General features: G+C 41.0%; 1 pseudogene; it reads left to right on the top strand.

Annotated features, from left to right (window-relative positions):
- The first annotated feature begins 4,561 nt into the window (after positions 1-4,561).
- LOC147376860 (cyclin-C pseudogene) lies at positions 4,562-5,664 on the top strand (annotated as a pseudogene).
- Positions 5,665-14,635: the final 8,971 nt, after the last annotated feature.

Here is a 14,635-nt window from a genome sequence, read left to right as displayed (position 1 = left end):
CACCCTATGCAGTGATTTTGCAGTCATTTTGGAGCCCAAGAAAATAAGATCTGTCACTAGTTCCACTGTTTCCCCATCTACTTCCCATGAAGTGATGGAACCAGATGCCATGATCTTGGTTTTTTGAATATTGAGTTTTAAGGCAACTTTTTCACTCTCCTCTTTCACTTTCACCAAGAGGCTCTTTAGTTCTTCACTTTCTGCCATAAGGGCAGTGTCATCTGAATATCTGAGGTTATTGATATTTTTCCCAGAAATCTTGATTCCAGCTTGTGCTTCCTCCAGGCAAGCATTTCTCATGATGTACTCTGAATACAAGTTAAATGAGCAGGGTGACAATATACAGCCTTGATGTACTCCTTTCCCGATTTGGAACCAGTCTCTTGTTCCATGTCCCGTTCTAACTGTTGCTTCTTGACTTGCATACAGATTTCTTAGGAGGCAGCTCAGGTGGTCTGGTATTCCCATCTCTTTCAGAATTTTCCAGTTTATTGTGAACCATACAGTCAAAGGCTTTTGCATAGTCAATAAAGCAAAAGAAGATGTTTTTCTGATATTCTCTTGCTTTTTCGATGATCCAGCAGATGTTGGCGATTTGATCTCTGGCTCCTCTGACTTTTCTAAAACCAGCTTGAACATTTGGAAGTTCACAGTTTACGTATTGTTGAAACCTGGCTTGGAGAATTTTGAGCATTACTTTACTAGCGTGTGAGATGAGCGCAATTGTGTGGTAGTTTGAGCATTCTTTGACATTGCCTTTCTTTGGAATTGTAATGAAAATTGACATTTTCCAGTCCTGTGGCCACTGCTGAGTTTTCCAAATTTGCTGGCATATTGAGTGCAGCACTTTCACAGCATCATCTTTTAGGTTTTGAAATAACTCAGCTGGAATTTCATCACCTCCACCAGCTTTGTTCATAGCGATGCTTTCTAAGGCCCACTTGACTTCACATTCCAGGATGTCTGGCTCTAGGTGGGTGATCACACCATTGTGGTTATCTTGGTCATGAAGATCTTTTTTGTAGAGTTCTTCTGTGTATTCTTGCCACCTTTTCTTAATAGCTTCTGTTTCTGTTAGGTCCATAACATTTCTGTCCTTTATTGTGCCCATCTTTGCATGAAATATTCCCTTGGTATCTCTAATTTTCTTGAGGAGATCTCCAGTCTTCCCCATACTATAGTTTTCTCCTATTTCTTTGCATTGTTCACTGAGGAAGTCTTTCTTATCTCTCAGTGCTGTTCTTTGGAACTCTGCATTCAAATGGATCTGTCTTTCCTTTTCTCCTTGGCCTTTCACTTCTCTTCTTTTCTCAGCTATTTGTAAGTCCTCCTCAGACAACTATTTTGCCTTTTTGCATTTCTTTTTCGTGGGGATGGTCTTTATTCCTGCCTCCTGTACAATGTCATGAACCTCCATCCATTGATCTTCAGGCACTCTATCTATCAGATCTAATCCTTGAGTCTATTTCTCACTTTCACTGTATAATCATAAGGGATTTGATTTAGATCATACCTGAATGATCTAGTGGTTTTCCCTACTTTCTTCAATGTAAGTCTGAATTTAGCAATAAGGAGTTCATGATCTGAGCCACAGTCAGCTCATGGTTGTTTTTGCTGACTGTATAGAGCTTCTCCATCTTTGGCTACAAAGAATATAATCAATCTGATTTTGGTATTGATCATCTGGTGATGTCCATATGTAGAATCTGCTCTTTTGTTGTTGGAAAAGGGTGTTTGTTATGACCAGTGCATTCTCTTGGCAAAACTCTGTAGGCCTTTGCCCTGCTTCATTTTGTACTCCAAGGCCAAATTTGTCTGTTACTCCAGGTGTCTCTTGAATTCCTACTTTTGCATCCCAGTCCCCTATAATGAAAAGGATATCTTTTGGGGGTGTTAGTTCTAGAAGGTTCTAGGAGGTCTTCATAGAACCATTTAACTTCAGCTTCTTCAGCATATTGGTCAGGACATAGACTTGGATTACTGTGATATTGAATGGTTCACCTTGGAAACGAACAGAGATCTTTTGTCATTTTGGAGATTGTATCCAAGAACTGCATTTTGGACTCTTTTGTTGACTATGAGGTCTTCTCCATTTTTTTTAAGGGATTCTTGCCTATAGTATTAGATATAATGGTATTCTGAATTAAATTTGCCCATTCCAATCCATTTTAGTTCACTGATTCATAAAATGTCGATGTTCACTCTTGCCATCTCCTGTTTGACCACTTCCAATTTACCTTGATTCATGGACCTAACATTCCAGGTTCCTATGCAATATTGTTCTTTACAGCATCAGACTTTACTTCCATCACCAGTCACATCCACAACTGGGCATTGTTTTGCTTTGGCTCTGTTTCTGTATTCTTTCCGAAGTTATTTCTCCACTGATCTCCAGTAGCATATTGGGCACTACCGACCTGGAGAGTTCATCTTTCAGTGTCAAATCTTTTTGCCTTTTCATACTGTTCATGGGGTTCTCAAGGCAAAAATACTGAAGTGGTTTGCCAGTCCCTTGTCCAATGGACCACATTTTGTCAGAACTCTCCACCACGACCCATCCATCTTGGGTGGCCCTACACGGCATGGCTCATAGTTTCATTGAGTTAGACAAGGCTGTGGTCCTTCTGATCAGTTTGATTAGTTTTCTGGGATTGTGGTTTTCATTCTGTCTGCCCTCTGATGGATAAGGTTAAGAGGCTTGTGGAAGGTTCCTGATGGGAGAGACTGACTGTGGGAGAAACTGGGTCTTGTTCTGATGGGTGGGGCCATGCTCAGTAAATCTTTAATCCAATATTCTATTGAAGGGCTGGGCTGTGTTCCCTCCCTGTTGTATGACCTGAGACCAAACTATGGTGATATCATATATAAATATAGTTAGTTTTTTAATTAGTAAGTTTTGGCTGTGCCGGGTCTTTGCTGATGCTTGGGCTTTCCTCTAGCTGCAGCAAGCAGGGACTACTCTAGTAGTCGTGAGAAGTTGTGCAGTGCACAGGCTGCTCTTTGTGGTGGTTTCTTTTGTTGTGGAACACTGGCTCTAGAGCACTGCAGGCTTCGTAAGCTGTGGCACACAGGAGCAGTAGTTGTGGCTCTGGGGCTCTAGAACACAGACTCAATAGTTGTGGTGTATGGGCTTAGTTGCTCCATGGCATGTGGAATCTTCCTGCAGCAGGGATCAAATTCATGTCTTCTACATTGGCAGACGGATTCTTTACCACTGAGCCACCAAGAAAGCCCTGATATCTCTGCTTTTGAATGTGCTGTCTTTGGTTTGTCATAGCTTTCCTTCCAAGGAGCAAGTGTCTTTTAATTTCAAAGCTGCAGTCACCATATGCAATGATTTTGGAGCCCAAGAAAATAAAATCTGGCACTGCTTCCTCTTTTCCCCTTTCTATTTGCCATGAAATGATGGGACCAGATGACATGACCTTAGCTGGGTTTTTTTAAATATTGAGTTTCAAGCCAATTCTTTCACTCTCCTCTTACACCTTCATCAAGAAGCTCTTTAGTTCCTCTTCACTTTCTGCCATTAAAGCAGTATCATCTGCATTTCTGAGGTTGTTGATATTTCTCCAGGTAATCTTGATTCCTGGAGAATCAACTGGAAAAGGTCAGTTTTCATTCCAATCCCAAAGAAAGACAATGCCAAAGAACACTCAAACTACTGCATAGTTGCCCTCATCTCACACGCTAGAAAAGTAATGCTCAAAATTCTCCAAGACAGGCTTCAACAATATGTGAACTGTGAACTTCCAGAAGTTCAAGCTGGTTTTAGAAAAGGCAGAGCAACCACAGATCAAATTGTCAACATCTGCTGGATCATCGAAAAAGCAAGAGAGTTCCAGAAAAACATCTATTTCTACTTTATTGACTATGCAAAAGCCTTTGACAGTGTGAATCACAATAAACTGTGGAAAATTCTGAAAGAGATGGGAATACCACCTGACCTGCCTCTAGAAAAATGTGTATGTAGGTCAGGAAGCAACAGTTAGAACTAGACATGGAACAACAGACTGGTTCCAAAGAGGAAAAGGAGTACGTCAAGGCTGTATATTGTCACCCTGCTTATTTAACTTATATGCAGAGTACATCATGGGAAATGGTGGGCTGGAAGAAGCACAAGCTGGAATCAAGATTGCTGGGAGAAATATCAATAACCTCAGATATGCAGATAACACCACCCTTATGCCAGAAAGTGAAGGGAAACTAAAAAGCCTCTTGATGAAAGGGAAAAAGGAGAGTGAAAAAGTTGGCTTAAAGCTCAACATTCAGAAAACTAAGATCATGGCATCTGGTCCCATCACTTCATGGGAACTAGATGGGGAAACAGTGGAAACAGTGTCAGACTTTAATTTGGGGGGCTCCAAAATCACTGCAGATGGTGATTGCAGCCATGAAATTAAAAGATGCTTATTCCTTGGAAGGAAAGTTATGACCAACCTACATAGCATATTCAAAAGCAGAGACAGGTCACCGCCGCAGAGCGGACCTGAGGCCATCAGATCAAGGAGCCCGGTGACGGGAAGGGTTGGGGCTATGGTCGCTCTGCGCACCGCCCCAGCGGCTGGTGCTTTTTTATGAGGGTAAGCTGTGTTCCATGGCAGGGAACTTTTGGCAGAGCTCCACTATTGACAATGGATTTTGGACAAACAAGATCTGTTGAAGGAATGCCAAAAAGATTTAAAGTTTCTCTTGGAAGAAGAGTATGGGAAATTACAGATATTTTTTACAAATGTTATCCAAGCATTAGGTGAACAACTTAAATTAAGACAACAAGTTATTGCCACTGCTATGGTCTATTTCAAGAGATTCTATGCAACGTATTCTCTGAAAAGTATAGATCCTGTATTAATGGGTCCTACATGTGTGTTTTTGGCATCCAAAGTAGAGGAATTTGGAGTAGTATCAAATACAAGATTGATTGCTGCTGCTACTTCTGTATTGAAAACTAGATTTTCATATGCCTTTCTAAAGGAATTTCCTTATAAGATGAACCATGTATTAGAATGTGAATTCTATCTTTTAGAATTAATGGATTGTTGCTTGATAGTGTATCATCCTTATAGACCTTTGTTCCAGTATGTGCAGGACATGGGCCAAGAAGACATACTGCTTCCCCTTGCTTGGAGGACAGTAAATGATACCTACAGAACGGATCTTTGCCTACTGTATCCTCCTTTCATGATAGCTTTAGCTTGCCTACATGTAGTCTGTGTTGTACAGCAGAATGATGCCAGACAGTGGTTTGCTGAGCTTTCTGTGGATATGGAGAAGATTTTGGAAATAATCAGGGTTATTTTAAAGTTGTATGAGCAGTGGAAAATTTTTGATGAGAGAAAAGAGAGGCAACTATTCTTAGTAAGATGCCGAAACCAAAACCTCCTCCAAACAGTGAAGGAGAGCAGAGTCCAAATGGAAGTCAGAACTCTAGCTACAGCCAATCTTAAAACATTCTGAAGAATTTCATAGTGGACCAGTTGGAAATAAACCACTGGACAGATTTCAGTAATGTCTTCAATGGAACACAAATGAAAATGAATAGCTTGTTTCTGTCAAGCATATTGGGAAGTGATTTTATTTTTGCAAAATGTTTTCCTTACCTAATTTGATTCTAACACATAATTGATTAAAGTCTATTGTTTATGAAAGTTTGGAAAGGTTCTAAGAGGACCTACAGACAGACAGACATAGAGTTTTGAAAATTAATAGCTTCTGATTAGTATAATTTTTCTTAATTTGGATAATAGAAATTCTAACTTTTTATTAAGCCAGAAAACATGAAACATAATTTGTTTAAAATTCTCTTTGGTCACTGAATGACCAAAAAAAGGAAATAAGTCAAATACATGAGGGTCTTTTTTTTCCCCCTCTTTAAGTTAAACTTTAAAATTGTATTTAAGGAATCAAATCTTATAAAATCCTGGAAGGTTTTGGTGATGATGATGATGATGATTTCAGGGAAATGAATCAATTACCTATGATTTTAAAGTGTATTTTATTCAGTAGTTTTGGTATCTTGCCATGGAGGATACTAGTCCAGCCTAGCAGAAAAGTGCAATATGTACAGCATACTTTGACATTTTAAAAGTTATACTCCATTACCATTTTGAAATGCTGGGCAAACATTTTTTAAAATTGCATTTAATTCAGTTAATCAGGCATTTTGAAAGCTAATGGATGAAAACTGTAATATGGTTGAAATTTGGTAACATTTTTGTTATTTTTACTGTGAAGTTTTTATATGACATACACACCCTAGTTTATTTTTGTGTCTTAGTGTGGACTTACAGATTTATCACAGGAATCCTGAGCCAGGAACACAGGTTTCAGGCCAGTTAGATACTGCTGCTGCTGCTGCTAAGTCGCTTCAGTCGTGTCTGACTCTGTAAGACCCCGTAGACGGCAGCCCACCAGGCTTCCCCGTCCCTGGGATTCTCCAGGCAAGAACACTGGAGTGGGTTGCCATTTCCTTCTCCAATGCATGAAAGTGAAAAGTGAAAGTGAAGTCGCTCAGTCGTGTCCGACTCTAGCAACCTCATGGACTGCAGCCTACCAGGATCCTCGGTCCATGGGATTTTCTAGGCAAAAGTACTGGAGTGGGGTGCCATTGCCTTCTCCGCAGTTAGATACTGGCTGTTCTTAATTCTCATCTGAGTGTAGGACTTCAGACTAAATGTTATATCACTGGGACTTTGCTGCCTGTAGAAGTTACTAAATTACATGATCGTTTTCTTCAGACTTGAAGGAGAGTGATAAAATTTGGAGTCATAGAATATTGATGTACAATTTAAGGATTAAAAATTTTTATAATTCAATTGTAAATAATGGATTATTAAATGTTGACTTCCTAGTATAAAACTACAAGAATAAAAATACATTCTCCAGCTAAAAAAAAAAGAAAGCAGAGACATTACTTTGCCAACAAAGTCTGTCTAGTCAAGGCTATGGTTTTTCCAGCAGTCATGTATGGATGTGAGAGTTGGACTGTGAAGAAAGCTGAGCGCCGAAGAATTGATGCTTTTGAACTATGTGTTGGAGAAGACTCTTGAGAATCCCTTGGACTGCAAGGAGATCCAACCAGTCCATTCTAAAGGAGATCAGTCCTGGGTGTTCTTTGGAAGGTATGATGCTAAAGCTGAAACTCCAGTACTTTGGGCATCTCATGCAAAGAGTTGACTCATTGGAAAAGACTCTGGTGCTGGGAGGGATCGGGGGCAGGAGGAAAAGGGGACAACAGAGGATGAGATGGCTGGATGGCATCACCAACTCGATGGACATGAGTTTGGGTGAACTCCAGGAGTTGGTGATGGACAAGGAGGCCTGGTGTGCTGCAATTCATGGGGTCACAAAGAGTTGGACACGACTGAGTGACTGAACTGAACCAAACTGAATCTTGATTCCAGCTTGTGATTCATCCACCTCAGCATTTCACATGATATACTCTGCCTTTAAGTTAAATAAGCAGGGTGACAATATACAGCCTGATGTACTCCTTTCCCAATTTTGAATCAGTCTGTTGTTCCATGTCCTGTTTCTTCTTGACTCACATACAGGCTTCTCAGGAGACAGGTAAAGTGACCACTTTACTCCCATCTCTTTAAGAATTTTCCACAGTTTGTTGTGATCCACAAGAAATGAAGATCATGGCATCTGGTCCCATCACTTCATGGCAAATAGCTGAGGAAATAATGGAAACACTGACAGACTTTATTTTCTTGGGCTCCAAAATCACCGCAGATGGTGACTGCAGCCATGAAATTAAAGGACAGTTGCTTCTTGGAAAAAAAGTTATGACAAATCTAGAGAGCATATTAAAAAGCAGAGATATCACTTTGCCAACAAATGTCTGTATAGTCAAAGCTATGGTTTTTCCAGTAGTCATGTATGGGTGTGAAAGTTGGACCATAAAGAAGGTTGAGCACTGAAGAATTGATGCTTTTGAACTGTGGTGTTGGAGAAGACTCTTGAGAGTCCCTTGGATTCCAAGGGGATCAAACCACTCAATCCTAAAAGAAATCAATCCTGAATATTCATTAGAAGGACTGATGCTGAAACTGAAGCTCCAATACTTTGGCCACCTGATGCAAAGAGCAGACTCAGAAAAGACCCTGATGCTGGGAAAGATTGAAGGCAGGAGGAGAAGGGGACAACAGAGGAGGAGATGGTTGGATGGCATCACTGACTCAATGAACATGAGTTTGAGCAAGATCTGGGAGATGGTGAAGGACAGGGAAGCCTGGTGTGCTGCAGTTCATGGGGTCACAAAGAGCTAGATACGACTGAGTGACTGAACAACACAGTCAAAGGCGAAGCAAAAGTAGATGTTTTTCTGCAACTCCCTTGCTTTCTCCATGACTCAGTGAATGTTAGCAACCTGATCTCTGGTTCCTCTGCCTCTTTGAAATCCAGCTTGGAATCTGGAAAATCTTACTTAAGTCTAGCTTGAAGGATTTTGAGCATAACCTTGGTAGCATGTGAAATGAGCACAGTTGTACAGTAATTTGAACATTCTTTGCCAAGGTTCCTCCCTGTACCTCAGACAGTAAAGAATCTGCCTGCAATGTGGGAGACCTGGGTTAGATCCCTGGGTCAGGAAGATCCCCTGGAGAAGGGAATGGTAACCCACTCCAGTATTCTTGCCTGGAGAATTCCATGGATAGAGGAGCCTGGTGGGCTACAGTCCATGGGCTCACGGAGAGTCGGACACAACTGAGCAACTAACACTTCCTTCCTTACTTGCTTCTTTGGGATTGGAATGCAAACTGACCCTTTCTAGTCAGAGAAGGCACTGACAACCCACTCCAGTACTCTTGCCTGGAAAATCCCATGGATGGAGGAGCCTGGTAGGCTGCAGTCCATGGGGTCGTGAAGAGTCGGACATGACTGAGCGACTTCACTTTTCCTTTTCCCTTTCATACATTGGAGAAGGAAATGGCAACCCACTCCAGTGTTCTTGCCTGGAGAATCCCAGGGATGGGGGAGCCTGGTGGGCTGCCATCTATGGGGTCGCACAGAGTCAGATGTGACTGAAGAGACTTAGCAGCAGCAGCAGCAGCAGTCCTGTAGCCACTGCTGAGTTTTCCAAATTTGCTCACACACTGAGTGCAGCACTTTAACTGTTAGGATTTTTAAATAGCTCAGCTGGAATTCTGTCACCTCCACTAGCTTTGTTAATAGTAATGCTTCCTAAGGCCCACCTGACTTCACAGTCCATAATGTCCGGCTCTAGGTGAATGACCACACCATCATGGTTATCCAGGTCATTAAGACCTTTTTAGTGTAGTTCTGTGTATTCTTGCTACCTCTTCTTAATCTCTCCTGCTTCTGCTTAGGTCCTTACCATTTCTGTCCTTTATTGTGTCCTTCCTTACATGAAATGTTCCCTTGATACCTCCAATTTTCTTGTCTTGTCTTTCCCAAGGTCTTTTGTCTTTCCCATCCTATTGCTTTCCTCTATTTCTTTACATTGGTCATTGAAGAAGGCTTTATCTCTCCTTGCTATTCTCTGGAACTCTACATTCAGTTGGGTAGAGTTTTGTCTTGTCTTTCCCTTCATCCCTTGCCTTTTGCTTCTTTTCTCAGCTCTTTGTAAAGCCTCCTCAGACAATCACTTTGCCTTCTTGAGAGGCAAATTTCTCACTGCACTCACTGCACTCTGTGTGTGAGTAAATTTCTTTTTCTTTGAGATGGTTTTGGTCACTGCCTCCTGTACAGTGTTTTGAAACTCTGTCCATAGTTCTTCAGGCATTCTGTCTACCAAATCGAATCCCTTGACCATCTGGTGACGTCCACATGTAGAGTCTCTTGGGTTGTTGGAAAAGGGTGATGGCTATGACAAGCATGTTCTCTTGTCAGAACTCTGTTAGCCTTTGCCCTGTTTCATATTGTACTCCAGAGTCAAACTTGCCTTGTTACTCTGTGTATCCCTTGACTTTCTACTTTTGCATCCCAATCCCCTATAATGAAAGGACATCATTTTTTGGTGTCAGTTTTAGAAGGTCCTGTAGGTCTTCATAGAACCAGTCAACTTCAGCTTCTTCAGCATTAGTGGTTGGACATAGACTTGGATTACTGTGATATTGAATGGTCTGCCTTGGAAAAGAACAGAGATCATTCTGTTGTTTTTTTAGACTGTACCCAAGTACTGGATTTTGGACCCTTCTATTGACTATATGGGCTATTCCATTTCTTCTATGGGATTCTTGCCCACAATAGTAGATATAATGGTCATCTGAATTAAATTCTCCCACTCCTGTCCATTTTAGTTCACTGATTCCTAAGATGTTGATGTTCACTCTTGCCATCTCCTACTTGAACCACATCAAATTTACCTTGATTCATGGACCTAACATTCCAGGTTCCTATGCAATGTCGTTTTTTACAGCATTGGAGTTTACTTTCACCACCACACACATCTACAACTGAGCAATGTTTCCACTTTGCCCCAGCCACTTCATTCTTCCTGGATTTGTTAGTAATTGCCCTCCGCTCTTCCCCAGTAGTATGTTTGCATACTTTCTGACCTGGGGTGGGGGGTGGGATGCTCATCTTCCAGTGTCATATCTTTTTGCCTTTTCATATTGTTAATCAGGTTCTATCTGCAAGAATACTGGAGTGGTTTTCTGTCTCCCTTTCTAGTGGACCACGTTTTGTCAGAACTCTTCACTATGACTCATCCAGCTTGGGTGGCATGGCTCATAGCTTTGTTGAGTTATGCAAGCCCCCTCACAAGAACAAGACTGTGATTTGTGTTTGAGTTCTCGGTTATGTCTGACTCTTTGTGACCCCATGGACTGTAGCCAGCCAGGCTCCTCTGTCATGGAATTTTCCATGCAAGAATGTGGAGTGGGCTGCCATTTCCTCCTCCAGGGAATCTTCCCAACCCAGAGACTGAACCAGCAACTTCTGCATCTCCTGCATTGATAGGTAGAATCATTACCACTGGGCCACCTGGGAAGCCCAAGAGGGACTACACCACAGCAATTAATATAGCATTGAAGTACTGATACATTAAGGAAGCTTATCTGAGCCTCTCCACACTTGGTAAGACTCTCTAATTTCCTCTGTTCTATTGATCATATTGGCAAAAATTTATGGTCAGATACTTTATATTGTAAACTGTTCCTTTAATTTCTATGGCCTCTAGTGATAAAGTCTAATCAGCTTGGCTCTTTTTAGGTCATTATAAATGTCTCTCTGGGTCAGTTATGTGGTCCATTGAATTGGCTTGTATAAACTCTACACATAAGGCTATACCACAACATGTCATTCAAGAGTGCCATAAATAACAGTTTGATGTAGATGGTGCAGTTCTATAATACAAATAACAATGAGTTTACCAAGCTATTTATTTAAAAAAAATTTTTTTAACTTTTATTTTTAAATTTTATTTATTTTCTTTTTGCCTGTGCTGGATCTTCATTGCTGTGTGCTGGCTTTCTCTCTCTGTGACCAGCGGGGGTTACTCTCTAGTTGTGATGCAAGAGCTTCTTGATGGGGTGACTTCTTTTCTTGTGAAGTACAAGCTCTGGACTATAAGGGCTTCAGTAGTTGCCACGTGTAGGCTCAATAGTTGTGGTGAGGGCTTAGTTGCCAGGCAGCATGTGGGATCTTCCTGGGCCCATGATCAAATCCATGTCTCCTGCACCAGCAGGCAGATCCTGCCTGCCACTGGGCCCCTGGGAAGCCCCGACCTTTCTTACTATATTCATGAAATTTAGGTCTCAACAAATCTCCTGGACCAAGGATCTGAGTGCTAAGTAAGGCATATGTGGGCCCCTGAAGCTGTCATAGAAACACAAAGCTTCTTTTAGGGTCTTGTTCTACAGAACAACAGCAGCAACACCTGGCACTGTGGACTGAAATGTGTTCTCCCCCAAATTGATATATGTTGATACCCTGACTCCTAATGTGATGGTTTTGGAGTTGGGGCCTCTTAGAGTTAATTGGGTTCAGATGAGGTTTTGAGGGTAGAAGCCCCATCGTGAGATTATTCTATGTATAAGAAGAGGAAGAGTCCAGATCTCACTCACTCGCCACCAAAGCCCTCACCAGAATCTGACCACACGAGCACCTTGGTCACAGACTTTCAGCCTTAAGAACTGTGAGAAAATAAATTTCTGCTGTTTAAGCCATCCAGTCTAAGGTAATTCTAAGACAAACCGAGCTGACACTTGGGAGCTTGTTAGAACTGCTGAATTTTAGACCCTATCTCAGACCGATTGAATCAGAATCTGCATTTTTATTAAAACTTCAAGTGATTTTCATCCTTGCTACATGGCACAATTAAAGTTTGAGCAGCTCTATTTTCAGGACCTCCCCCAAGATAGAATAAAAACCATCTTAACATTTCAATTCCAGGAAGTAGGTTCTGGGGCGTCAAATTCTTCAGTATTGTCCCAACCAGAAGTACCAAACCACAGATAGGTCCTTGAAAATGAAATCTCCAGAATCAGTTTTTCTTGCTTCTTTTTAAACTGGATTTCACCTTTGGGGTCAGAAGTAAAGTGTTAAGATGTAGGCAAACAGGTGGAAGACAAGTAGGTTTTCAACAACTGTTTTTTCAGCCTTATTAAAGTATAACAGACCAATAAAATGTTATATATTTAAAGTGGACAGTGTGGTGATTTGACATATCTACTTTGTGAAATGATTAGCACAATCGGGTTCACACATCCAATATCTGACATAGTTACCTTTTTTTTTTAATGTGTGTGATGATAAAGCTTAAGATCTACACTCTTCACAAGTTTCAAGTACACAACACACAGTCACCATGCAGTACATTAGACTCCCAGAGTGTCTTTGTCTCATAACGGAGGCAACATATCCTCCAACAATTCTTCACTGCATATCCTCCAACAACAACTCTTTACTGCAGTAAAAACTATTCTAGTCAACTCGCCCTCAAGTCACACATTCTTATGAAAATAAGAACAAGCATTAACAGGAACTTCAAAGGCATCAAAACTGTAACTAAGTTAAACCGCTGTGGACTCATGCAAATGTTCAACTGTCACCCTGCTAATGGGTCACCAGACCCTCCTCTTCCGTTCGCTTTATCAGATTTCCAAACTTCATGGAAACACCCGAGGAATCCAGGCGAAATAGTACAGACTCTCTTCTGAATCACAAGTGCCTATATTATTTCTTTTATTGCTAGGTCTGTGTCTAGAACTAAGATTATGCTTGGTTTTGCTTTGTTTTTAATAGGCTTTATTTTTCTTCCTAGTTTTATTGAGATATAATTAACATACAGCACTGTGTAAGTTTAAGGTATACAGCGTAATGAGTTGAATAACATGTATTGAGACATGATTACCTCAATAAGTTTAGTTAACATCCTTCATCTCATGTAGATACAAGAACAAAAAAAGAGAAAACCCCTTTTTTTTCCTTGTGATGAGAACTTTTAGGATCTATTCTCTAAGCAACTTTCAAGAATACTGCCCAGCAATACGAACCATTGTCACCGTGTTGTTTATTAATACATTCCCAGCACTTATTTATCTTTTAACAGAAGTTCATACCTTTTGGCCAGACTTTATTTTTCAGAGCAGTTTTGGGTTCATGGCAAGATTGAGCATAAAGTTCTCATATGGACCCTACTCCCACATATGCATTGCCTCCCCCATCAGAGTGGTTCATTTGTTACAACTGATGAACCTACACTGACCTCCCAAAGTCAATAGGTTACATTAGGGGGTGTTTTGTTTTAACCATAGCTTTATTTTTTATTTATTTGACTATTCTGGGTCTTTGTTGCTGCATGCAGGGTTTGTCTAGTTGTGGTGATTGGGGGCTATCCTGACTATCCACCAAGGTGAGTTCCTAACTTCAGTGATAGATGCAGTACTTCCATTAAAAAAAAGAATGTGTCTTTTCAGTTAAGTTACAAATACTCTTTGTTATATGACCAATAAGTGGGATTATCTGAAAGCACCTTTGCTTTCAGAAAACCCCAAGAGAAAATACAATTCCATAGATTAAATATTGCAATCTGACTTTAAATCTGTTAATTCCTAGGGCTGGCATTAGAGAAAGAGGTTCATGAGGTTAAGTAGACTCCTCTAGGGTCCACAAAGATGGATTCAGCAAAGCCAGAACATATCCACTCTTACCAACCTTTAGTCCCAGGCTGGGAATATCATAGTAAAAATAGGAATAACTTCAGAGGCATGGTAAGGTAGAAATTTGGTCACAGTAAGTCAAAAGCTGGCTTTGAGATGAAAGTGAAAGTGAAGTCGCTCAGTCGTGTCCGACTGTTTGAGACCCCATGGACTGTAGCCTACCAGGCTCCTCTGTCCATGGGATTTTCCAGGCAACAGTATTGGAGTGGATTGCCATTTCCTTCTCCAGGGGGTCTTCCCAACCCAGGGATTGAACCCAGGTCTCCCACATTGTAGACAGACGATTTACTGTCTGAGCCACCAGGGAAGTAACAGTTTGAGATGAAAACAGTACGTGAAATTAAAAGCCTAGTTACAGAAGGAACAGAGCCATGAGAATGAGGGGCTATAGTTTCAAGGGAAGTTTCTAAAATTTTTTTACATTTATTTTTGCTCTTTTGGCAGTGCTGGGTCTTCGTTGCTGCACACGGGCTCTAGAGCACATGGGTTTCAGTAGGTGTGGAACAAAG

The sequence above is a fragment of the Bos grunniens genome, chromosome 3 (assembly GCF_055505025.1).
Source record: "Bos grunniens cultivar Pamir isolate PY7600 chromosome 3, Bosgru_T2T1.0, whole genome shotgun sequence".
NCBI lineage: Eukaryota > Metazoa > Chordata > Mammalia > Artiodactyla > Bovidae > Bos > Bos grunniens.
This window is presented reverse-complemented; position numbering and strand designations above follow the sequence as displayed.